The 26,335-nt window shown below is 39.5% G+C and overlaps 1 non-coding gene and 1 pseudogene across 1 annotated transcript; one reads left to right on the top strand and one right to left on the bottom strand.

Annotated features, from left to right (window-relative positions):
* Positions 1 to 1,290: 1,290 nt before the first annotated feature.
* On the top strand, positions 1,291 to 26,335 carry LOC114216399 (ORM1-like protein 2; annotated as a pseudogene).
* Positions 11,912 to 12,018, bottom strand: LOC114216441 (U6 spliceosomal RNA). The gene has a single exon (XR_003610781.1). It is a non-coding gene; the product is annotated as a U6 spliceosomal RNA (small nuclear RNA).

Below are 26,335 nucleotides of genomic sequence, written 5' to 3'. Positions count from 1 at the left end.
CACTAACAAATCACAACTGATTGCCTTGACTTCTAACAGTTGCAGAAGGGCCTCTGCTAACAGCAGTGTCCAGCCTCCGAGGGAGCTGCCTTTCCTTCCCACAGCGGCCCCCAGGCCTGGGAGGACACTGACCCCTTGCCCAGTGTGTTGGCTGGAGCTTCTTGCATAAGGACAGGAAACCAGTGTCCCTGATTTCAGAGAAGACACCATATACCTGCCTCCCGCCAGTGCATGAAGGCAACTCTGGAATGACTTGGTAGCTCAGTGCCTTCATGGACGAAAATGCTTTCCCAGCCTGTCCTCCCCAGGGTGTCAGCCGAACCTTTCCTCATGGGTGTGAGATGCCTGCAGTAGCTCCAAGAACCACCTCCTTGCCACACAAGAGAGAAAGAGAAAAAAAATGGCTTTTCTTTCTTTCCTTGTGGATTCCTGTGAGCCCCTTGCTGCCCCCGACAAGAAAACCTCTTCCAGACACCTTCCAGCAGATGTGGGTGTGCAGCTCACTGGCCAGCCTGTCCCAGAAATTGTTACCAGCAAGAAGAGTGGGGGACCCCATGATTGGTTTCGATTGGTTAGACTCACTCCCTAGGTCTGGGGAAGGTTTACCTTCCTTAAACACAGTACTTGTACCAGAGATCCATATTCCTGGGCTGAATTCTAGGGCCTGGGGTGATGAATCTGAAGTCAGGACACTGACCTATCTCCCAGGGGCCCGGTAAGTGGCTGCCCAGGGAGGTCTGCAGTACGCTAGAGCTTCCCCGAAGCAGAGCAAAGACACCACCAGCCATGACAGTTTATATATAAGTGGTTGCCCTTTGCTGAAGGAAGGGGGAAAAGAAACATGCTGCTGTGACCTGCCAGGACCCTGACATCAAGAGGCCCCGGTGTCAGTGCAGGGAACATTGGGCCAGGGGTCAGGAGTTTGGGACCTGGAACTCGTTCCGCTCAGACTGAGAACTTGAGAAAATACCTCTTCTCTCTGGGCCTGTTTCCTTTAGAGAAGTGCAACCTGTTCCAGGAGGTGCAGCCTTGCACAGCATCCGCCTGGACTACTGCCCGTCCTTGGGAACAGCTGGGCTTGGACCTCTGTTTGTTGGTCTCTATCCGTGCCCTTAAGCCACGGAGTCATGGTAACCCATACTGTCCAACCAAATGATCTTCTCTGCTTGTGTAAATATTGGGCACCACTATCGGCAAGCATCCTTCTGTTCCCTTTCCTATAGCTGACCGGTGGGGATAAAATACTCAGACAAAGGTAGGATGTCCTGAGGAAGTGGACCTGGAAGGGACATGAACTGTGAGGCCATTGATGTGCAGGCCTATAAAATGGGAGACAAGTTGACATTGTTCACTGGACGGGGGTGTGTAATAAGAGTATTCAAGTACCAAGTCATGGTGTGCTCCGCCTTCAAGATCAAGGTCAACTCTGGGGAAAGGATATAGGAAAGGTGATTGGATTTTGGTTACATGTGGAATGATTTTTCTCCTATAAAACACTTTTTTTTGGCAGAGAAACACAAGTTGTTTGTCAGGATGCTGATGTCACATGAACAGTCACTACACCCTTGCCTTGGTCCAGCCCCTGCTTGGGGCTCAGGGTCTCAGAAACACTAAAAGCCACAGAGAACCAGGCTTCCTGCAGACACACTCTAGGAATCAACCCCATTGCAACTTCCATGGGTGGAGAAGGATATTAATTACATAGGGCTCGACCAGGAGCCATCCAGCTTCCCCTGGGACCAGGTAGATAAGTCCGTGAGAAACTCCATTACATTCAGAGGAATTTCAGGCTCCACCAGGAACAAGTCAGGCACATGAGCCACCCTTGGCTTCAGCCTTGCTCTTATCCCATAGCTTTGTGCAAAAGAGAACTTGGCATCAAGGAGAAATGTCACATTTTGAAGGCGCCACTGCCAGGGCTGGACAGTACAATTTTCTGTTCCACTCACTGCACTCACCTTGTTCTGTCTCTTCCCAAGAGGGGAATTCAAGAAGAGGAACCGACAGAAAGCTCTGTATGTGGAAGGACAGCGATTGGGCCAAGTTCGTGCTGGGACCCAGATCATGGTGTGTAAGAGCAGGGATCCTGGACCCAAATGCCACAGGGCCCAGCTCCACACTCCCCTCCTAGCTCAAAGACCGGGGGCAGGTTTCCCGAGTATCTGTAGAGCTCAGTTTCCCCCTTGGCTAGCTAGCAATGTTAGCAATAGTACCTGCTTCTGGGTTGTGAGGTTAAAATCACAAAGGATTCAGAACAGTGCACAGCACGGTGAGTTCTTAGTATATGTTAGTTTTTATAATTTTTACTATGATTTACCAACTACTCCGATTTTGAGCAGATGATTTCTCTGAGCCTCGGGGGTGTGCTCCTTAGACCTTAAAGCACTATCCTAGGGCCCCAGGAGATAGTGGGTAAAGATTTTACAAGGTCCCCCTACTGCAAAGTTGTAATGAAATCCAGACCTTCACCTGAGTCCCATCGGCAAAGATAAGGGATTTCCAACCTGATCTCTGCATCGGAATCATGTGAGGATTTTATAAATAAAAATATTTTTTAACAGAATGACACCACCATAATATTCTAAATAGTTCATGTTAACTATACAACAAAGGGAAATAAACAGTTCAATAAGTGGGAGATTACAACTTGACCTTGTGACTTGGGATCATCCTCTTTGGTGATAGTTTTAAGTTTTTTGAAACCAGTCCTTGGAAGTGTGTCTAACCGTTGCAGAAAAAATAAAAATCAGACCGGCGAGAGACCAAGTGACACTCGAAAAAGTAGGAGAACTCGGATTTATTTTACGCGGGCAGACCTAGATGAGCTCGTGCTCGAAGTTCTGGGCCCCGGGCAATGGGGTTATATGGCTTTTATAGGGGACTGCAGGCAGTCAGGTTCCAAGGGCTATGTGGACTGCTGGTAAGTGGGTTTAAACTGGGGAAACGGGGGCTGCTTTAGGTGGGGACAGTAGTGCCGGGACCCTGTGGTGGGAAGCCTGTTTACAGAAGCAGAAATGGCTGGTTATCTCTTGCTCCCAATAGGGCTTCTGGTTATCTCTAGCTTATTGTTAGTAACTTTCCATCTTCTGGGGCCTCCTGGCCTGGGCCTGCTCTGGGTAATTTTCCTCTTCATAACCAGGTACCCAAGGATATACCTTCAGAAGAGTTCTTTATTCTACACTGTCAATGTCCTCCAGCCAAAGACCATCAGGAACAGACCTATGATTCAACAAGTTGAATTTATTTCTCATCGAAATGAGGAACAACACCAAGGGGAAATGTGGAGTCTCTCAGTAAGAGCATGGTAGAGAGGACAGGAAATGTGGGGCTTGAGTTGGGTGCTTCAGGGGCAGGCTTGAGGAATCAGATCTTTGCTGTGCCGTGGATGCTGTCGGGAAACAGAGTCGAATCTATTACCAAGTAGCTTGGAAAAATCATATGTACAATTTGGGAAATGTGAGACTAAAGCTATGCTTGGTAAAGCAACTGTTAAACTTATTAGCCAGAAAGGGTGTTTGCTCAGTTTTGTGGTTTGGGCTATGTTCATGTTTCTGACTGCATTCAGACATGACTACGGAGTGGTTTTCTTTTTGCCTTGACCCATCGGAGTTGCAACATGGCCTTCTCTAATGTTGGTGTTGTGTGGAATTATTTTTACTGAACAGGAGAGTGCTATGTCCTAGCTGTGAGGGCCAGATCTGCTTCTGGCAGCACCGAGCCTAACAGATGGTGCCAGGCCAGTTCCCAAATGTCAGGGACTGCGTCTCTCTTTCTCAGTACCTCTTTCAGCCAAGGCCAGACTGTCAGGTTTCAGGACATAAATCTTCACCATTGCCAAGATGTTGCTAGTCAGGTGTTTGTCCAGAGTGTGCTGCCTGTAGGTAATCTCTCCTGCTGCTTTGTTGCAGGATGAGTCATTGTATCACCGGACATGGCCATGACTGCCCAGGAGCATTTAAGACTCTGGATGGGCTGTATCAGTTGATTGCATTGCCAGCAGTCACCAGAAACAGAAATGGTTATTAGTCCTTTCAACAGGCCTGTGCAAGGGGCCTAATCATCAAAATGAGGCCAGGAAACTCATCCTAGAATCCAACAAGGTCGGTGGTGGAGAGCTGGGTACCTTTTCCTTTAGCCTAATCACAGGCTATGTCATTGCCTGGTGTATGTAGGTGCAGTAAGAAGTGTTGGCTACAGTACAAACTCTCTAGCGGCTAGTTAAGAGAAAATTCACGTCTTTATGGTTATCCATGATTGTGACTAGTAAACTTAAACTAGTTTGTAGGGTTTCCAGAGAACAAATTGTGCAACTCGTGACATCTGCTAGTGTCAAAAGTAATTTTTGGACTTAATGCAACTTTTCTAGTTGCATTATCCCTACCATGGGGGTTGCTGTTCAAATACTATGTGTGGAAAAGTCACTTATGCCTCTTGGAGTTCTCCCCAAGTAGATTCTGTTTGCCTCTTTCTGGAGGTTTTTGGATATATTTTGTTCAGAGAAACATGATCCACTGGAGGGGTAATAGTTTTAAATATATGAAAGTTTATAACAATTATCCTGAATATGCAGGATTAGTGTGTAGTGGTCAATACACACTAAGTTATCTTTGTACTTAGGATAAGTCTGATAAGCAGCAGAACCTAATGGGGCATGAACCGTATTGGGATTATAAGTATTATATTGCAATGCTATTAACCAAAAACTCTATTCCCCAAGGAATTCATCAGTTCTTGCAAAGCAGCCAAGAGTGTATCAGACTATCGGACCAAACTCAGTCCAACATTAGTCCCCACTGGACTAGGCTTTTCTGAGAGGGTTGTAATGGCTTTCGCAGAAGCATTTTGTTGACATGGGTCAAGGTCCAGTTTTCATAAGACTAAATTTGAAACCAGTTATGTGAGAGAAGCTCATGTACCAGAAAGATCAGTATAAGAAAATTTACCTTGAGGGGGGCGGAGCAAGATGGCAGAGGAGTAGGAGACCTGGATTTCGTCTGGTTCCAGGAGTTCAGCTGGATAGGGATCAAACCATTCTGAACACCTATGAACTCAACAGGAGATCGAAGAAAAGAATAGCATCAACTCTCTGAACAGAAAAACGACCACTCCTGGAAGGTAGGATGTGCAGAGAAGTGAATCCGAGGCGATATTTGGGAGGATAGACAGTGGGGGAGGGGGCCTGGGGGAGGGGGCCTCCGTCGGCCGCTTCTGGCAAGTGATAGAGCAGCAGAGCACAAAATCGGAATATTTAGAAGTCGGCTCCGCTGAGGGATGTCGCTCCAGTGGCTAAGCGGGGGGTGGAACACTCACTGAGGCAGTGTGGTCTCAGGACCCTCGGGGTCACAGGAAGACTGGGGGTGCCTGAGTGCGGGAGAGCTCCCAGGTATCAGAGCGGGGAAGCCAGCTGCAGAGACGGAGCCAAGGAGTGGGCTCTCAGCTCAGGGTTGCCGTGAACTGTGATCCACGGCACAGTCGGGCCACTGCTCTTCCAGCAGGGACCCAACAAGTGGCAGATCCAGGGAGACTCCTCTTCCTCCTCTGGGAGGAGTGGTGCAGGAGAGCTCTGCAGATATCTGCTGGGTTTGGAGACTCCACACGGGGTCGGGTGCCAGAGATAGAAATGCTCGGTCACAGGCCGGGTGAGCACGGAGTGTGGCCAAGACCAGGGAGACAGGAGTAACTGACTGTTTTCCTCTGGGGGCTCACTGAGGAGCAGGGCCCCGAGTTCTCAGCTCCTCCAGGAAGGAGATTGGGAGGCCGCCATTTTCACTCTCATCCTCCAAAGCTGTACTGAAAGCTTGCAGGGAACAAAAGCTCCCAGAACAAACCCGAGCAGATTACTTAGCCCAGACCGACAGGACGGGGCAATTCCACCTCCGGCAAAGACATTTGGGAACCACGGCAACAGGCCCCTCCCCTAGAAGATCAGCCAGAACAGCCAGCCAAGACCAAGTTTACCAATCAGTGAGAATGGCAGAACTCCAGTGCTAGGAGAATACTGCACATAGAATTCGTGGCTTTTTTACCATGATTCTTTAGTCGTTCAAAGTTAATTTTTTAACTGTTTTTTTTTTTGAATTTTTCTTTTTCCCTATTCAACCAACATCTTATCAATCCTTTTTTAAAAAATGCTTTTATTTTTCATTTTTAGAGTCATGTTCTACCCTTCATAGTAGTTACCCTTATTTTTGGTATATATATATTTATATATAAGTTGTTCTCTCTTTATAATTTTGAGATACAGTTTCTTCTAACAGATCAAAATATACCCTAAATCTCTAGTTTATGGCTTTGTTCTAGTCTCCTGCCTGATCACATTCTCTCCCTTTTTTTTAAAAAATCCTCTTCTTTGTTTTTCAACCAACTTCTTATTTTATCAATTCCTTTTATAAAATCTTTTATAATTTTCATCTTTACACTCATATTCCATCCCTTCATCATATTAACCCTCATTTTTGTACTTATATAAGCTTTTCTTACTTGAAATTTTGGGAGGCACTTTCTTATAACAGACCAAAATATGCCCAAAATCTAGTGTGTGGCACTGATCTATGCACCAGCCTGATCATATTTGATCATATTCTGTTATTTTGTTTTGTTTTTGTTTGTTTTTATCTTTTTCTTTTCTTTTAATTCTTTTTTCTTTCTTTCCCTTTCTTTTCCCCTGGTTTCATGTCTTTTCTGATTTGTTTAGTGTATCTTTTCCGGGGACGTTCTTACCCTGTTAGCATTTTGTTCTCTCATTCACTTATTCTCCTCTAGACAAAATGAAAAGACAGAAAAAAATCACCTCAACAAAAAGAACAAGAGGCAGTACCGACTGCCAGGGACCTAATAAATACGGACATTAGTAAGATGTCAGAACTAGAGTTCAGAGTCATGATTTAAAGATACTAGCTGGGCTTGAAAAAACATGGAAGTTATTAGAGAAACCCTTTCTGGAGAAATAAGAGAACTAAAATCTAAACAAGTCGAAATCAAAAAGGCTATTAATGAGGTGCAATAAAAAATGGAGGCTCTAACTGCTAGGATAAATGAGGCAGAAGACAGAATTAGCGATATAGAAGACCAAATGATGGAAAATAAAGAAGCTGAGAAAAAGAGAGATAAACAACTACTGGATCATGAGGGCAGAATTCGAGAGATAAGTGATAACATAAGACAAAACAACATTAGAATAATTGGGATCTCAGAAGAAGGAGAAAGAGAGAGAGGGACAGAAGGTATATTGGAGCAAAGTATAGCAGAGAACTTCCCTAACTTGGGGAAGAAAACAGGCATCAAAATCCAGAAGGCACAGAGAACCTCTCTCAAAATCAATAAAAAGAGGTCAACACCCCAACATCTAATAGTAAAACTTATGAGTCTCACAGACAAAGACAAAATCTTGAAAGCAGCTCAGGAGAAGAGATGTGTAACCTACAATGCTAGAAACATTAGATTGGCAATAGACCTATCCACAAGGACCTGGTTTGCCAGAAAGGACTGGCATGATATATTCAGAGCACTAAATGAGAAAAATATGCAGCCAAGAATACTATATCCAGCTAGGCTGTCACTGAAAATAGAAGGAAAGATGAAAACCTTCCAGGACAAACAAAAAGTAAAGGAATTTGCAAACACAAAACCAGCCCTACAAGAAATAATGAAAGGGGTCCTCTAAGCAAAGAGAGAGCCTAAAAGCAACATAGACCAGAAAGGAACAGAGACAATATACACTAGCAGTCACCTTACAGGCAATACGATGGCACTAAATTCATATCTTTCAATAGTTACCCTGAACATAAATGGGCCAAATGCCTCAATCAAAAGACACAGGCTACCAGATTGGATTAAAAAACAAAACCCATCTATATGCTGTCTGCAAGAGACTCATTTTAGACCCAAGGACACCCCCAGATTGAAAGTGAGGGGTTGGAAAACCATTTACCATGCTAATGGACACCAAAAGAAAGCTGGGGTGGCAATCCTTATATCAGACAAATTGGATTTTAAACCAAAGACTGTAATAAGAGATAAGGAAGAACACTATATCATACTAAAAGGGTCTATCCAACAAGAAGATCTAACAATTGTAAATATCTATGCCCTTAACAGGGGAGCACCCAATTATATAAGGCAATTAATAATAAAAGCAAAGAAACACATCAACAAAAATACAATAATACTGGGGGACTTTAACACCCCCTCACTGAAATGGACAGATCATCTAAGCAAAAGATCAACAAGGAAATAAAGACTTTAAATGACACACTGGATCAAATGGACTTCACAGATATATTCAGAACATTTCATCCCAAAGCAACGGAATACACATTCTTCTCTCATGCCCATGGAACATTCTCCAGAATAGATCACATCCTAGGTCACAAATCAGGTCTCAACCAGTACCAAAAGTTTGGGATCATTCCCTGCATACCTTCAGACCACAGTGCTTTGAAACTAGAACTCAATCACAAGAGGAGAGTCAGAAAGAACTCAAATACATGGAGGCTAAAGAACATCCTACTAAAGAATGAATGGGTTAACCAGGAAATTAAAGAAGAATTTAAAAAGTTCATGGAAACCAATGAAAATGATAATAGTAAAACTTATGAGTCTTCAAAATCTTTGGGATACAGCAAAGGCAGTCCTAAGAGGAAAGTATATAGCGATACAAGCCTTTCTCAAGAAACAAGAAAGGTCTTAAATACACAACCTAATCCTACACCTAAAGGAGCTGGAGAAAGAACAGCAAATAAAGCCTAAACCCAGCAGGAGAAGAGAAATAATAAAGATCAGAGCCGAAATCAATGAAATAGAAACCAAAAGAACAGTAGAACAGATCAACGAAACCAGGAGCTGGTTCTTTGAAAGAATTAACAAGATTGATAAACCCCTAGCCAGACTTATGAAAAAGAAAAGAGAAATGACCCAAATAAACAAAATCATGAATGAAAGAGGAGGGATCACAACCAACATCAAAGAAATACAAACAATTATAAGAACATATTATGAGCAACTCTATGCCAGCAAATTAGATAATCTGGAAGAAATGGACGCTTTCCTAGAGATGTATCAACACCAAAACTGAACCAGGAAGAAATAGAAAACCTGAACAGACCTATAACCACTACCACTAAGGAAATTGAAGCAGTCATCAAAAATCTCGCAACAAACAAAAGCCCAGGGCCAGATGGCTTCCCAGGGGATTTCTACCAAACATTTCAAGAAGAATTAATACCAGTTCTTCTGAAACTGTTCCAAAAAATAGAAATGGAAGGAAAACTTCCAAACTCGTTTTCTGAGGCCACCATTACCTTGATCCCCAAACCAGACAAAGACCCCATCAAAAAGGAGAATCAATATCCTTGATGAACATGGATGCAAAAATTCTCACCAAATACTAGGCAACAGTACATTAAAAGGATTATTCACCATGACCAAGTGGGACTTATCCCTGGGCTGCAAGGTTGGTTCAACATCCACAAATCAATCAATGTGATACAATACATTAATCAAAGAAAGAATAAGAACCATATGATTCTCTGAAAAGACACAGTCTGCAAGATTGGTTCAACATCCACAAATCAATCAATGTGATACAATACATTAATCAAAGAAAGAACAAGAACCATATGATTCTCTGAAAAGATACAGAAAGTGTATTTGACAAAGTACAGCATCCTTTCCTTGTCAAAAGTCTTCAGAGTATTGGGATAGAGGGTACATACCTCAATACCATAAAAGCCATCTATGAAAAACCCACAGCAAGTATCATTCTCAATGGGGAAACACTGAGAGCTTTCCCTCTAAGGTCAGGAACATGGCAGGAATGTCCACTATCACCACTGCTATTCAACATAGTATTAGAAGTCCTAACCACAGCAATCAGACAGCAAAGAGAAATCAAAGGCATCCAAATCGGCAAAGAAGTCAAACTCTCACTTTTTGCAGATGATATGATACTTTATGTGGAAAACCCAAAAGACTCCACTCCAAAACTGCTAGAACTCATACAGGAATTCGGTAAAGTCACAGGATATTAAATCAATGCACAGAAATCAGTGGCATTCCTATACACCAACAACAAGGCAGAAGAAAGAGAAATTAAAGAGTCGATCCCATTTACAATCGCATGCAAAACCATCAGATACCTAGGAATAAATCTAACCAAAGAGGCAAAGGATCTGTACTCAAAAACTAGAAAATTCTCATGAAAGAAATTGAGGAAGACACAAAGAAATGGAAAAGCATTCCATGCTCATGGATTGGAAGAACAAATATTGTGAAGGTGTCAATACTACCTAGAGCATTCTGCACATTCAATGCAATCCCCATCAAAATACCACCCACTTTTTTCAAAAAAAATGGAATAAGTAATCCTAAAATTTGTACGGAACCACAAAATACCCCGAATAGCCAGAGGAATGTTGAAAAAGAAAAGCAAAGCTGGCGGCATCACAGTTCTGGACTTCAAGCTCTATTACAAAGCTGTCATCATCAAGACAGTATGGTACTGGCACAAAAACAGACACATAGATCAATGGAACAGAATAGAGCGCCCAGAAATGACTTGCAGCTCTATGGGCAACTAATCTTCGACAAAGCAGGAAAGAATGTCCAATGGAAAATAAGACAGTCTCTTCAACAAATGGTGTTGGGAAAATTGGAGAGCCACATACAGAAGAATGAAACTGGACCATTTCCTTACACCACACACAAAAAATAGACTCCAAATGGTTGAAAGACCTCAATGTGAGACAGGAGTCCATCAAAATCCTAAAGGAGAACACAGACAGCAACCTCTTCAACCTTAGCTGCAGCAACCTCTTCCTAGAAACATCGCCAAAGGCAAGGGAAGCAAGGGCAAAAATGAACTATTGGGACTTCATCAAGATAAAAAGTTTTGCACAGCAAAAGAAACAGTAAAAAAACCAAAAGACAACCCACAGAATGGGAGAAGATATTTGCAAATGACATATTAGATAAAGGGCTAGTATCCAAAATCTATAAAGAACTTATCAAACTCAACACCCAAAGAACAAATAATCCAATCAAGAAATGGGCAGAAGACATGAACAGATATTTTTCCAAAGAAGACATCCAAATGGGCATCAGACACATGAAAAAGTGTTCAACATCGCTCGGCATTGGGGAAATCCAAATCAAAACCTCAATGAGATATCACCTCATACCAATCAGAATGGCTAAAATTAACAAGTCAGGAAACGACAGATATTGGCGGGGATGTGGAGAAAGGGGAACCCTCCTACACTGTTGGTTGGGAATGCAAGCTGGTGCAGCCACTCTGGAAAACAGTATGGAGGTTCTTCAAAAAGTTGAAAATAGAGCTACCATACGATCCAGCAATTGCACTACTGGGTATTTATCCCAAAGATACAAATGTAGAGATCCGAAGGGGTACGTGCACCCCGATGTTTATAGCAGCAATGTCCAGAATAGCCGAACTGTGGAAAGAGCCAAGATGTCCATCGACAGATGAACGGATAAAGAAGAAGTGGTGTACATACATACAATGGTGTGTATATATATATATACAATATTATGCAGCCATCAAAAGGAATGAAATCTTGTCATTTGCAATGACATGGATGGAACTGGAAGGTGTTATGCTGAACGAAATAAGTCAATTAAAGAAAGACATGTATTGTATGACCTCACTGATATGAGGAATTCTTTTTTTTTTTACAAAAAGTCCTCATTTTATTTTTTGCAAAGTACTTTTTAAAAATTTTGTTTCACCAAGGACTAATCCTTTGCTGCTGTTCAAATTTAAACTATTTTTCTGAGTTTGTTTCATAAGAGAAAAACATGAAAAGTTGCTTCTGTGGCATTTTCTTCTAGTTTTTCAAGCCCTCTTGTAGTAGCAACTGGTTCAAAATACTGCTTTGTTTCAAAGCATGCAGTAAAAAATATGGAATGCTTCACGAATTTGCATGTCATCTTTGCGCAGGGGCCATGCTAATCTTCTCTGTATCGTTCCAATTTTAGTATATGTGCTGCCGAAGTGAGCACTGATATGAGGAATTCTTAATCTCAGGAAACAAACTGAGGGTTGCTGGAGTGGTGGGGGGTGGGAGGGATGGGGTGGCTGGGTGATAGGCACTGGGGAGGGTATGTGCTATGGTGAGCACTGTGAATTGTGCAAGACTGTTGAATCACAGATCTATACCTCTGAAACAAATAATACATTATATGTTAAAAAAAAAAAAAAGAAGATAGCAGGAGGGGAAGAATGAAGGGGAGGAAATCAGAGGGGGAGATGAACCATAAGAGATGATGGACTCTGAAAAACAAACTGAGGGTTCTAAAGGGGAGGGGGTGGGAGGATGGGTTAGCCTGGTGATGGGTATTAAAGAGGGCATGTTCTGCATGGAGCACTGGGTGTTATACGCAAACAATGAATCATGGAACATTACATCAAAAACTAATGATGTAATGTATGGTTATTAACATAACATAATAAAAAAGAATTTACCTTCAGTGTTTAAAGGAACAGAAGCCATGGTCTGAGAAAAATATGCCAATTTTTTTCCCCTTAAATGGTAAAAGATCATGGCATGGGGAAGGGGCAGTCAAATTTAACAGAATGAAGATGAGGGAGATCATATTAAGAGACTGACACAGGACAACACTGGGTGTGATTTGATTAGTGTAGAGAGAGAAAAGGAAAGGGATCCTGAAAAACAGAAAATTTATCTGGTTTTGACATCTTGGGTCTTGGGTGAAAGCCATCCACCTCTGCACTCAACATGATCTAGAAAATTTCTAAGAACCTTCAGTTTCAAGTCTCCTGATGCAGTGGACATCCAGTGGACAGAAGTTAAGTCTTTTAAGTTGGGAGACATAGCCTGAAGACCCACATCTTAGAGTTTCACTGTGACAGTCATTCACAGTACTTGTTAAGGTCTTTTCCCATTGAGGTTCAAGAGCAGTTTTTCTCCAGTGCCTTTTTCAGAGGCCCAAACTTCCAGGTCTCAGATCATGCAGCATCTGCTTCAGTAGTTGTTAAAAATTGTTTGTACCTATTGGTGATAAAGTCAGAGGTATTGTATGAGTTCTTTGGAGTAATTACTCATATCAGTGTATAAGACAGTAGACTCTAGAATGGGAAGTAATTCTCAAACTCATGAGGCAACTTGTTATTAATGCAGAAGGGGATAACTTCTGAGCCCTATGAAAAATGGATCTTATTGCCATCAAGGCTAATGGGAATAAGGCCTTAGAAGTTTGAGGATTTTGAGAGCTTTGATCATTATGCTTTTAAAATTCTGTTACTTCTTTTTATTTTCCCTGAGGTTTATAGATGATAAAAGGAAGTTTCTGAATAAAAGGTAAGGCTTACAGAGTTCTTAACAGTAGTGTCCATGAAATATGTGTCCCCATTACTGCAAAGACAGATTAAGATTCTCCAAGCCCAAAATACAAAATCAAACAGTTTTCCCCCTATCATTACTGCCATAGCTTTCCAGAAGGATAAACCTCAACCATGCCCATGTCCTACCTTTGTGAACTTCCTGGGGTTGTGTCATCAGCAGGTGGGACAATACCAGAAGCATCCTCAGTAATACCTTATGCTCTTGTGGATAATATCATGAAACATTTTTTAAAAACTCTACTTCCATTATGACTTATTATAACTTTAGATAAGACTAAAGCATCCCAGTGTCTCCAATGCACTGTCCTACATTGGCCAGGACATCTGTTCCTAAAGCTTTTTAAAATCATGAAGTAACCTAAAATCATACCTATTCTCAGTATAAATATTTACCTCTTTATGTTCTATCAGCCAACAAGTCTGGATAAGGGCAATTAATTTAGCCATCTGGAATATTTAATTTCTGGGTGAAGCTTATAAGTCAAGGGCAAATTCAAGTTTCTGATAGCATACCCAGCTTTGTTACTTTTGTTGTTTTTTTTTTAAGTATGAGCCATATAAAACCACAATAAAATCAAAGTTATCTCATCTAGAAGATCTATGTCAATGGTAGATAGTTCCCTAAATGATGTTATGTAATTATTGGGTTCTCTTTCTTCAGGTAAAGAAAAGAGTGTGGTCAGATTTTAAAATGATGCAGCAGTGGATAGAGATCTTTGAAGGGCAAAGTAGGTGGTCATGGCTACCAGAAAAGTGTGGATCCAGTGGTTCTTTTATACCAAGTCCTTTGTGAATCTTTCCATGGGGCATGGTATTACCAGCCTCCAAAACAGAAGAAGCTCCCTATTGCATATAAGATGTCATCAGTGTGTTACATTGCCTTTGACGTGAGAGAGAGAAAAAGAAATTTGTGCCTCCGTTAGTTCAAGATTATGTTAAATTAAAGAACCAAATCATAAAGGCAAAGAGCTGGGTTTCTGTGTCCATGTGAAGTACTCTCAATATAATCATTACATGCCTTCAGGTGTTAGACTGTGAACAGTAACCAACCCCTGGTCCAGACCTCATGGGTAGCCTCTGAGCATAATTGAGTGACCAAGACTTCTCTGCTGTCCAAGTGCTTTGGTATGGGTACAGGAGCATTTTCAGCCAGGACAACCCAGGCTCTTCACCAAAGGCTGCTCTAGGCTGGTGGTGTGCCCACAACAATATAGTAATGGCCAACTGCTCCTTGTGGTTTTCTGATGATTGTGCTTCTTATTAATCCTCTGCCATACTTTGGTAATTGTATTGATTAGAATTTATAACCACTTTAGCTCAGATGTTGTTCTTTCAAAACCTTTGTACCTATACAATAAATATGCAGTGTTTTTCTCTTCAAAATTTTCTATGAAAAGCTGTAAGAATTGGCTGATGGAAATTCAAACTGTCATGGGATATATTGTTCTTTCTGGAAATCCTGAAGCTGCTCTTTTCATCAACTAAGTATTGACACATTTTAATAAAAAGTATAGGTGTCCAAGTTATTCCATGGACACATTTTTTAGATTGTAACTTATTTCAGATACAATAATAATTTTGAAAATGTTTTGAGAACATCTTCTGTCTCGTGTCGGACACTTAAAAGTTAATGCATAATATTACTATCACTATTTGAAAACTGAAAAAAAATTAGAACCAAAACAAGTTATTCCTGATGATTATGTGAACTCTTCACTTGCAACTGCCCTAAAGCCATGTGGCCATAGCACCCTACCACATAGGCATTTGCTTCATTACCTCTTGATGCCTGGAGCAAGAGTTTCCAGAGCCAGGTGCTACTATTAGGCATCTGCAGAATTTATCACTGAGAAATCTCTGAAGGGTTTATATGTTGTCTTCTCTGGCATTTAGTGCAAAGGAGGGGTGGGTGTTGTAGCAGTCAAATCACAGCATGACTTGGCTTGCCTATGAATGCTTGGCTCCAAGGCTTTCCTTAATTGGATATGTTAGGGGCAGTAAATATATAACATACTTAACTGTTCTCTTTGTTTTTGAAAGGTTGATAAACCTGGTATGAGATCTAATTTTAGTCTATTAAATCTTAGAAAAATATATCAGAAGGAACATGTTGAAAATGTAGCCAGTTTTAAAATCTTTTAATTTTTTAAGTGCTAGTGTTGTGTATTTTTATATCTTCTAAAGTATGATAAAGCTTTCAAATGTAAAAAAAAAATAAAATAAATAAAAGAGAGTCTGTATAGAATGAGAACTCATTAAATGTAGTGGGGAACCTGGAACTAAATCAATGGACATTTTCTTTTTTCTTTTTTCTTTCCTAAATCAAAGCAAGTTTTCATGCATTTTGCTGTTGTACATATTAAACAAGTTAGATATGGCTTGGCCACTGGATCTAACAAAACACTGAAATAAGCAGGAGGTCTCTAATGATTCTCACGTAACTGAGTCAATACTCCTACCACTTGTTCAGAATTTTCATGAGCAAGAAGAAAAAGGGATTTGTGAATCTAGAATCCTGGAGCCAATTTCTTTTAAAAAGATTTTATTTATCAGTTTGAGAGAGAGAGAGAGAGCGCTGCAGGAGAAACAGAGAAGGAGAGAGAAGGACAAGCAGAGTCCACACAGAGCATGGAACCCCACTCGGGGCTCGTTCCCAGGACCCCGAGATCATGACTTGAGCAGAAACCAAGAGTCAAACATTTAACCTACTGAGCCACTTAGATGCCTGCAAAATTTTTTGATAAAGTTATTGTTCCAGTTTTTGTGCTTAAACATGAGCCTGCTGCTTATAAATTGAAAAGTATACAATTATTAAAAGATAGTTCTATTAATACATTCTACTTATATACAATTCACCTAGGAAGATCAGCTCTCTTGGATTTGTCTGGTTTTATGGTTTTGGGTTTTTTTTGGCCGTTTTTATTTTTTTTTTCCTTTAAATTCAATTAGCCAACATATAGTACCTCATTAGTTTCAGATGTAGAGTTCAATTAATTCATCAGTTGCATATAACACCCAGTGCTCATCACATCACGTGCCCTCTTTAATGCCTACCACCCAGTTGCCCCATTCCCCCACCCATCTCCCTCTCTGCAACCCTCAGTTTGTTTCCCAGAGTCAAGAGTCTCTCATGGTTTATCTCCCTCTCTGATTTCTTCCCATTCAGTTTTCCCTCCCTTCCTCTATGATCCTCTGCACTGTTTCTTATATTCCACATATGAGTGAAACCATATGATAATTGTCTTTCTCTGGTTGACATCTTTCACTTAGCATAATACCCTCCAGTTCCATCCATGTCGATGTAAATGGTAGGTATTCATCTTTTCCAATGGCTGAGTAAATTCCATTGTATATATAAGCCACATTTTCTTTATCCATTCATCTGTTGAAGGACATCTGGGCTCCTTCCACAGTTTGGCCATTGTGGACGTTACTGCTGTGAACATTGGGTGCATGTGTCCCTTCTTTTCATTACATCTGTATCGTTGGGGTAAATACCTAGTAGTGCAATTGCTGGGTCATAGGGTAGCTCTCATAGGGAACCTCCATACTGTTTTCCAGAGTGGCTGTACCAGCTTGCATTCCCACCAACAGTGTAAGAGGGTTCTCCTTTCTCCACATCCTTGCCAACATTTGTTGTTTCCTGCCTTGTTAATTTTTGCCATTCTAACTGGTGTAAGGTGGTATCTCATTGTGGTTCTGATGTGAATTTCCCTGACGGCTAGTAATGTTGAACATTTTTTCATGTCTCTGTTAGCCATTCATATCTCTTCTTTGGAGAAGTGTCTCTTCATGTCTTCTGCACATTTGTTGGCTGGATTATTTGTTTTTTGGGTGTTGAGTTTGAGAAGTTCTTTATAGATCTTGGATACCAGCCTTTTATCCATAATGTCATTTGCAAATATCTTCTCCCATTCCGTGGGCTGCCTCTTAGTTTTGTTGACCGTTTCCTTTGCTGTGCAGAAGCTTTTTATCTTGATGAAGTCCCAATAGTTCATTTTTGCTTTCATTTCCTTTGCCTTTTTTTGGTTGTTCTTAAATACCAAGGTTGGAGGACAAAGTCTCATTGTAGTTTTGAATTAATTAAAACCTGGATATTTTTAACAAACCTAATTATTCTTATTTCCACTTACTTTGTACAGCAAAATAATATAATTATTATACTGAATTTTGGAAGGGCAAAATAAACACTAATAGCACAGAAGACAATATAAATCATAACTATCTAAAATCAGAAATAATTTTAGAACATTGTAAAAATACACAATAATAATTGTAAGAACGAAATTAAGAAAAACACAAAGAATTTTTAAAAACTGATTGAAGTGTAGAGAAAGCACTGATATTTAACAGAATAATTAAGTTACAAAAGGAAACTCCACAATCTAAGCATACAAGTTTATTCCTGTTTTACAATACTTATGTAATAATTTGGAGCAAAAGATTTATTATTGTACTCTTATATGTATATACTTAGGCATATACAGATATATAAAAGGTAATTACTTAAGCTTTTACCTGTAGCTTTAAAATATAATTAATCTATAAGTATATTAAAAATGTAGCTATCATATCAAATTTATCCTGTGAATAAGCTGTTATAAATTTCTTAAGCAGAAATTTATATGTATTTTACATATATTATTTATCTTATATAGTTAACCATTTATATTAAAATCATCTTTTTTTTAAATTTTATTTTATTATGTTTAAGTTAGTCACCATACAGTACATCATTAGTTTTGATGTAGTGTTCATTGTTTGCGTATAACACCCAGTACCCTCCTTAATACCCATCACTATGCTAATCCATCCCCCTTTCCTCTAAAACCTTCAGTTTGTTTCTCAGAGTCCATAGTCTTTCATGGTTCATCTCCCCCTCCGATTTCTGCCCTTCGTTTTTCCCTTCCTTCTTCTAATTTTTTTTTTTTTAAAGATCTCACAACCCTGAGATCAAGACCTGTGCTGAGACCAAAAGTCACACATTTAACCAACTGAGCCACCCAGGCGCCCCTATATAAAAATCATCTTTAATCAAATTAACCAACCCAAAAAAGAACTACAGGACAAAAAACAAGAATTGTTTCACTATTTTTTCTTTATACACATATCATTTTAACAATTGAAGTGGATGGATTCTCACACATATAAAGACATACATATTTATTTCTGCCTGTATAATTTGAGTGAGATAGTTGTCATCCAAAGACAATTGTATATTTTGTTGTTAATCTATTGCAATTTAAAACAATAAGAGTAGAAATTATGTTTATTAGTAGGTGTTTTGTGTCTGGTTTTAGAAACTTCCCTAGCTTTCATAATTTAATTAACTGACTCATTTGTCTTAAGATTTTAAGATTAAATAAGGATTGGGAAATTATAATTTTGTTAAATCTGTAGCTTTACAAAAATTTAATAAAGTTTAAAACTTTAAAAAGACATCCATCGTTATCATTTCATTTCACTATGTATATACATAAATTTTAATTTATACACATAGTTTTTTTATTTTAAACTGGTTATGTAAACAGTGGTAACTTATCTAACTCATAAATCCAATATAGGAAATTTATAAAGTTTAAATCATGGGACAGTTCTCCCTGATCTTGAACAAACAAAAATACTGTCCTGACATTATATTTATTATATGGTAAGCTGTTTTTTTTTAAACATACCAATTCCAGTTTAGTTGGAGAATATATTTTGTTTTAAATCATCTAAATTTAGTGTTATTTTTTGGCGTGGCATATGGTATATCCCGAAGAATGTTACATGTGCATTGTAAAATAATCTGTATTTTGTAATCATTGAGTAGAGTGTTCCATCTATCTCAAGTTAGTTGATTGTGTTGTTCGAGTCGTCCATATCTTTGTTAATTTTCTGTCCAGCTATTCTAGCAATTATTCAGAATAGGGTATTGAATTTTCCAACTATAGTCAGTGAATTTTCTATTGCTCCTTTCAATTTTAACAGTGTTTGCTTTATGTATTACGGAGTTTTTTATTAGATATGTATGCACTTATAATATATATTCTTGATGTGTTGAATTTTTATTGTTGAGATGTTTCTCTCTCCAATAATATTTATTGTCTTAAGATCTATTTTATTTTATTTTTATTAAAGATTTCATTTATTTATTTGAGAGTGAGAGAGGCAGAGAGAGCTGGGGAAAGGAGCAGAGGGAGAAGCAGACTCCCCACTGAGCAGGGAGCCACAGGTAGGGCTTGATCCCAGAACCCTGGGATCGTGACCTTGGGATCATGACCTGAGCTGAAAGCGGACGCTTAACCAACTGAGCCACCCAGGCGCCCCTTAAGATCTTTGTTATTGATATAGTCATTCCACCTTTCTTATGGTTACTATTTGTATATCTTTTACTTTCATTTTCAGTCTCTTTGAGTCTTTAAATTTAAGGTGTGTCAGCAACACAGGTCGGGTCAATCAGAAGCTCCATTCAAAGCACAGTACAATCATTCATCCCTCAAAATCTATTTTCTTATTTTATTTATTTATTCCAGTTCCTCGCTCCCTTTTTTCCTAAGCTTCCCCAAAAGAAATCATTATATATTTATTTTCTTTTATTTTGTATGAGTTCATATAAAATGTAGTTTTATAATGTGTACATGTTTTAACTTCAGTAAATGCTACTGTGTTCTTCCTCATTTTGTTTCTTGCTCTTTTGGTCTGAACTTCCTTTAGACCACGCCAAGAATGTGGACCTTGCTGGCACATTCGTGCTCCTTTTTATTTAAAAAAAAAAAAAAGGATCCAACTAGATTAGTCATCAGCAACCACTGCTGGCAAGCCAGATCTGGCCCTGAGCTTTTTTATGAAAATAAACTTTTACTGGAACACAGCCATGCCCATTCGTGTGTGTACCATCTATGAATATTTTCATGCTACAATGGTCAAGCCTAGTAGTTGCCATAGAAACCATACAATCTACAAAACTGATGATTTTGCTATCTGTGCCTATACAGAAAGTTCACCAGACCCCTGAACTGGATGATCCATTGCAGTCCTCATATTCTCATTTGCCAAAATCTTCCTTTCTCCTGCCATTCTTACTGAGCTAATGGAGGAAGGCAAACATTTACCATGACTGCAGAGATTTTCCAAAGGCAACTTTCCACTTCAGAAATCCCACTTGTGGTTACATGATGAGGCCTTAGCACTGGCAGAGCCTGTCACACGTTGGAAATGCTCCTTCTATAAGCTCCATGTTAACTCCTCTGGATATTATGGACTTGAGCAATTAAGTCTTGGTGTTTAAGACTGCTTTTTAAATCAGTCCCTTGACTAATGTTGAGTAAAAAAAGAAGCTGATTTCAGTGAGAACTGTTTCTCACTCTTTATACTGAAAGTGTGCCCTTATATTTTTTAATATTGTTACCCATGTTATAGATTATTGTAAAAGGCTCCAGGTTTTGGAAAAAAATTAAAAATACAGAAGGCACAGACTCTTGGGGATTAAAGTAAGGCAGGTGGACAGAGGACCCAAAGGTCTTTCAGAACATTATTATTACTGTTCTTTGTTCATTATTATTCTTTTGTCTTTCTATCCTAGTCTAAACATCATCTCTTACTGGTGTAGTTTAATAAAGACTCAATTGACAGAGGTTAGGTTCTGTGTAGTACAGTTCTAGGCAGATAGTAGACACTCATTAAATATCTGTTAGATGAATGAGTGGCCATGATGGGTGCTTTCAATGTAATCCCAGCCCTCTAGGAGCTTTAAATGTTAAAGAAAGTACTGGCACAAGCATTCAGTGATGGGCATCCAGATGGGCAACCATAGAATGAGAGGAGTCCAGACCTGTATGGACAATGAATTGTGCTAAAGACATATACAACAGCCATAGGTTGGCGGGAGGAGCAGTGTAGGGGGAACACAACAAAAAATTGAAATGATTAGCTTCACTGCAGTTATATTTACACTCAGTTGATGTAATTAGCATCAGGTAAACTGTCTTGTCATTATTACCCCTATGAATGTCCTTTAGTAATACTTGCTACATGAATTCTCATCGTGCCTTTGGATTTCACTTGTCTTCAATTCCTTGGCAAGTGTTCAAACTGAATCAAGACCTCATCATACAACATTTATATATTCAAGTCAAAGGGCCACCTTACCAAGTTAACAAACAAACATTTTTCTCAATAAATATATAAATATTTGGTTCATGAATATGTTATTCATTCTTTACTTTTGTTATTTGGTGCTTTTGTGTTTGGTTATGCAATATTTAATATTTACTGAAAGACATAAAGAATAATATTGCAAACATGCATTTACACACTACCCGACTTGACAAAGTATTTTCAATCCAGTCGAAGCTCCTAGTGGTCTCATCCCTGATCACAGAACTCCTTCTCCTCACTTAATGTAACAACCCTCTAGACTTTGGGGATTATTATTTTCATGTGTCTCTCTATACTTTTCTACATATATTTTCATCCCTAAAACATCCAGTATATTCTATACACTTATAGCCTACATGTAATTGTTATCACAATTTAGGTGTTTTGGGTTTTTTTTTTTTTTTTTTTGCAAATCATTTTACTTGAATCAGGATTATATTTTTGAGTTTCATCCATAGTGATACATTTAGCTCTTATATAATGTTTTATTGTATGAATACAGCATTTTTTTATCAATTCCATTTTTTATTATTTAGGTTCTTTCCAACATTTTTTTTTTGCTATTAAAAACAATATTTTTGTGAACACTCATATACGTGTCTCCTTGTGGACATGTGCAAGAGTCTCTTTAGGGTGATATCGAATAATGACAACATTGAGACTACAGCTACTAGAAATAAAACCTGCAACTTACTGAGAGTTGCAAAGTGTAACTTCTAAGTATGTCAGATATATTAAATCATTTCATCCTCACTTCAACCCAATAAAATAGATCATTATTATCCTCGTTTTATGCATACAGAAAACATAAATGGACAGTTGATGGGTCATGTGATGTGTAAATTTTCAATTTTAGCAGACATTGTAAATTATCCTTCAGAGTTTTATAATAATTCCCATGTCCATTTGAGATGTATGTCAATTTTTATTGGTCTATATTCTTGCAGCACTTAGTAACATCAGACTTTCAAAAATCACTCAAGATAAAAATATATATTTGTGTGTTATATGTGTTATTTATTTGTGCCGATAGCTCAGACGAGAAAGAGAGAGATCAAAATAAATTCTGTCTTAAGAGTATAGAAGAGTAAGGAAACCCAGAGCCTGGGAGTTTGAGAACACAGTAAAATGCCCCACAGAGAATCAAACGTCATTGATCGTTGGCACACGCCTGTCCGAAGGATGGAGCGTATTTGATACACAAGTGACAGCTCTGTTTTCCTAACACTCGCAGGGCTATTGAACACAAAAGGGAAAGTCTCAATAAAATTCAGAGTATAGAAAGTCTCACCTCTAACTTTCAATTTTCTCCCAGCTTGAACATATATAACTTTACGGTGAGTGATGTATCCTAAACACCCCCACATTCTCTTTCTTAGCTGTGAATGATTCAAATAGCACAGAAAAAATCACTACCTTTGTTTAGAAAACCTAAAATGGCCATTTCTCCCCAGAATTTGTTAATTTTTTTATATTTCCTGCAGAAGGAAAGAATGTTTATTATGGATGTTTGATTGATGGAGATATACTAAAATTATGAACATAAGGAGATTAAGGATCTTTAAAATTGTGGTCAAAGCAGATAAAAATAAAACTTTTCCAGTTCATGGAGGTTGTGGAAAAATGCCATTTTCCATGAACACACTTACATTAACACTTTAAGTGCACCGAGACTCAAAATCCCACCAAATGGAAAATTCCCACGTTGTAGGAAGTGGGCTTCTTACCACATGGGCTGCTGATTCCCTCCTCATCAAAGGGCCCTTCTGTACTCAGCAGATTTCAGACTCTAGTATTTTTGTGAGGGGGTTATGCAAACATACTTGACTGAGAAAAAGCATAAGATATGTTTTGCCAAGAAATGAAGTTCAGACCATTAAAAGTTAGGATATGCTCACAGCAGCAAAACAAACTATATTTTAGTCACACAGTCTATGTTTTTGTGGCAAACTCCTTTCCCCACAGAAAATTTAGAGGTCCTGTCACCTCCATAAAACAGCAGCCCCTCCTCCTCAAAGGGAGTATTTCAGAATTCTGAAAATTCTGATTCCCTATTGAATTTTACAGAAGAGGCTTTATGAGGCCATGAAACACCCCCTTCTGGTTCTGCAATTCCAGAGAAAATATCAACAGTAACAATAGAAGCTTCCTTCTTTTGTTTCTCTGTCCCACCCATGTTGAAAAGATCTCTGAGTGCTTCAAACATCAACCTGGATTATTTAATAGAAAAAGCAAGAGAAATAAATATCTCTTCTGGGCATTCCAGTTAGAAAGAGAAGCCTGGGCTTAATGTCGCTATTATCGACCAAATCCCCTCAGCTCAGGGATGGAACGTCTTCTCTTCCTCTTGCTTGGAACTAAGAAAACGTATTTCATGGTAGGATCTTGATTATGAGAGTTTGGTTTCTAAGTGATTTGGTGATTATAAGCCAGTCCTTACTTTTCCGTGAAATTACTTGAAAGTAGATGGAGCCTGCTATGATATTAAAAAAGAAAGTAATTCCTTTGAAAATAAATATTACCCTTTTCCTGTGTTTTGATTTAGCCACAGTGTGTCTCCATTAGGAAACTTGTTCCTGAGGTGTCCTATCTCAAGCTCTATATAACATATGACTGCCGGAGAGTCCATCCCATGAAAGAGCATTCTAATTAGCAAGGCTTTTGCTAATGAAGTACTCAGAAGCCAAAGTCTTTTAAATTAACTTAATGCCAAACAAGAGATATTACAAGGCATGCTGTCATTCCAGAGTATGTTTGTACTATTACATGTTTCCAGAGGAGTCATAAGTGAGGTGGGTAGTTGGGGGCCCTGGGAAGACAAAAGATTAGGGAAGGAATGTGGAGAGATAAAGGAAGGGAAAGAATGGGGAGGTGACTGATGGGAGAGACAGAGGAATTACACAGTAGAAAGAATCTCACCTATTAAAATAGTCCATGGCTCCCTGATAAATCAGCACATTCGGAAATCTCTTTTCCTTAAGGAAACCTACATTTCGTTATCTTGAACACATTCTAAAGTTATTTCTTTGAGGTTATACGGAACTCCAAAGAATCATATTTGGGGAGGAGGAGCAACCTAGATGATACTAAACAGTAACGATTCCTGGCTAATTGAACATAATAATAAAAAATAACAATTAATTTTAGAAAATATGCTCTTGATACATGCATGTATCTACCAAAACAAACCAGTACCCCATTCCCAACTCAGTCTTATAACCTTTGATCCATGGCCCATGGCATGGACAGTAGGGGAAAAAAGCCATAAATTAGGCAATAAACTCAATTTCAAGAGTCAAAAATTAGAGCCAATATTGTTGGTCTTTGTCTTAGTTTGGGATCCACCAGAGGCAAATGTTAAGACAGAGATTTGAGACTGGCTTCTGAAGGAGGGGCGGGGAGAGGTTGCCAAGAGACTGGAAAGAGGTGCTGAGGAAAAATGGTGGGAGGCGAAAGATGGGGTAAGGGAAAGAAGTAGAGCTCCGGGGAGTTAAATACCTAGAGAGAAGCTCTAAAGAGAGCCTTGAAGAGAGCCTACAAATGATGAACTAGAGAGGGAAGCTGGGAGGAGCACAGGTGGACCCAATACTAGGGTTTAGGGAATTTTAGGTGAAGAGGGGCAGGCAAGGTCTGCTTCCCAACTAGGCATCATCAGTTTTAGAGCTCGCATAATATAAAAGGGTCAAGTTCAGAAGATCAGAGTCACCCCTGGAATTGGGGTCAGGTTCCATCTCTTGAGATGGTGAGCTCAGGTCCCTTCTTAGCTCAATCCAAAGGCCATGGGCAAATACTTGGCAGCAGCCGACTCTTGAGAGAAAGAACTGGGATGCTGCCTGCTTATGCTTACATGCCAAGGGAATGAGAGACATGCCAAGGGAATGAAAGACAGGACAGGGAAGCCCAGAGGAGAAGGTGGGCATTAGAAGTACTTTTACCTCTCCCTGCTTCTTAGTGGTTCCGTGACTGTTTCCCCTGACCCTCTTCTGAAATTATGGTGAATGTACCCTCTTCATGATTCCCTATTAACTTCTTCAGGAAAATAAAGTGAGATATTAGTTTCCCTTGCTGCTTGAAGCACCTACCCCAAGCCTAGGCCTACTCCTTCGATTTATAGTTGAAGCATAAGAATCAGACTAATGATAACCATTAATGTTTCTAAGATCAGAGAGGATTTTTTAAGTTATTTTTAAGTTATTTTTCCCTAGGTCTTCAGCTTTTCCTTTGTGCACGATGGGGGATGTTCTTTCATTCTTTCATTTTGGCTATTCTGGAGACAACTCGGGGCAACAAAGTCAGAGAGGTTGAAAGGAACTTGAGTTGGACTCCTGCCTGATCCCCCCAGTGTGGTAGGAAGAATGTGGGGGTGGCACACAGCGAAGTAAACCCCAACACTCGAGTGATGAATAGCTGGGGCATCTGGCTGGCCTACACCATCTTGGTAGGACTGCTGCATGTGGTTCTACTCAGCATCCCCTTCTTCAGCATTCCTGTTGTCTGGACCCTGACCAATGTCATCCATAACTTGGCTACGTATATTTTCTTACATACAGTGAAAAGAACACCCTTTGAGTCCCTGGCCAAGGAAAGGCTCGGCTACTGACACACTGGGAACAGATGGACTACGGGCTGCAATTTATGTCTTCCCACAAATTCCTCAGCATCTCTCCTGTTGTCCTCTACCTCCTGGCCAGCTTCCACACCAAGTATGATGCCACTCACTTCCTCACCAACACAGCCTCATGGCTCAGCATACTGCTGCCTAAGTTGTCCCAATTCCATGCGGTTTGTCTCTTTGGCATCAACAAACACTAA

The sequence above is a fragment of the Eumetopias jubatus genome, unplaced genomic scaffold (genome assembly GCF_037043125.1).
Source record: "Eumetopias jubatus isolate StellerSeaLion01/CBP00866 unplaced genomic scaffold, mEumJub1_p1.0 scaffold_9, whole genome shotgun sequence".
In the NCBI taxonomy this organism is placed as follows: domain Eukaryota; kingdom Metazoa; phylum Chordata; class Mammalia; order Carnivora; family Otariidae; genus Eumetopias; species Eumetopias jubatus.
This window is presented reverse-complemented; position numbering and strand designations above follow the sequence as displayed.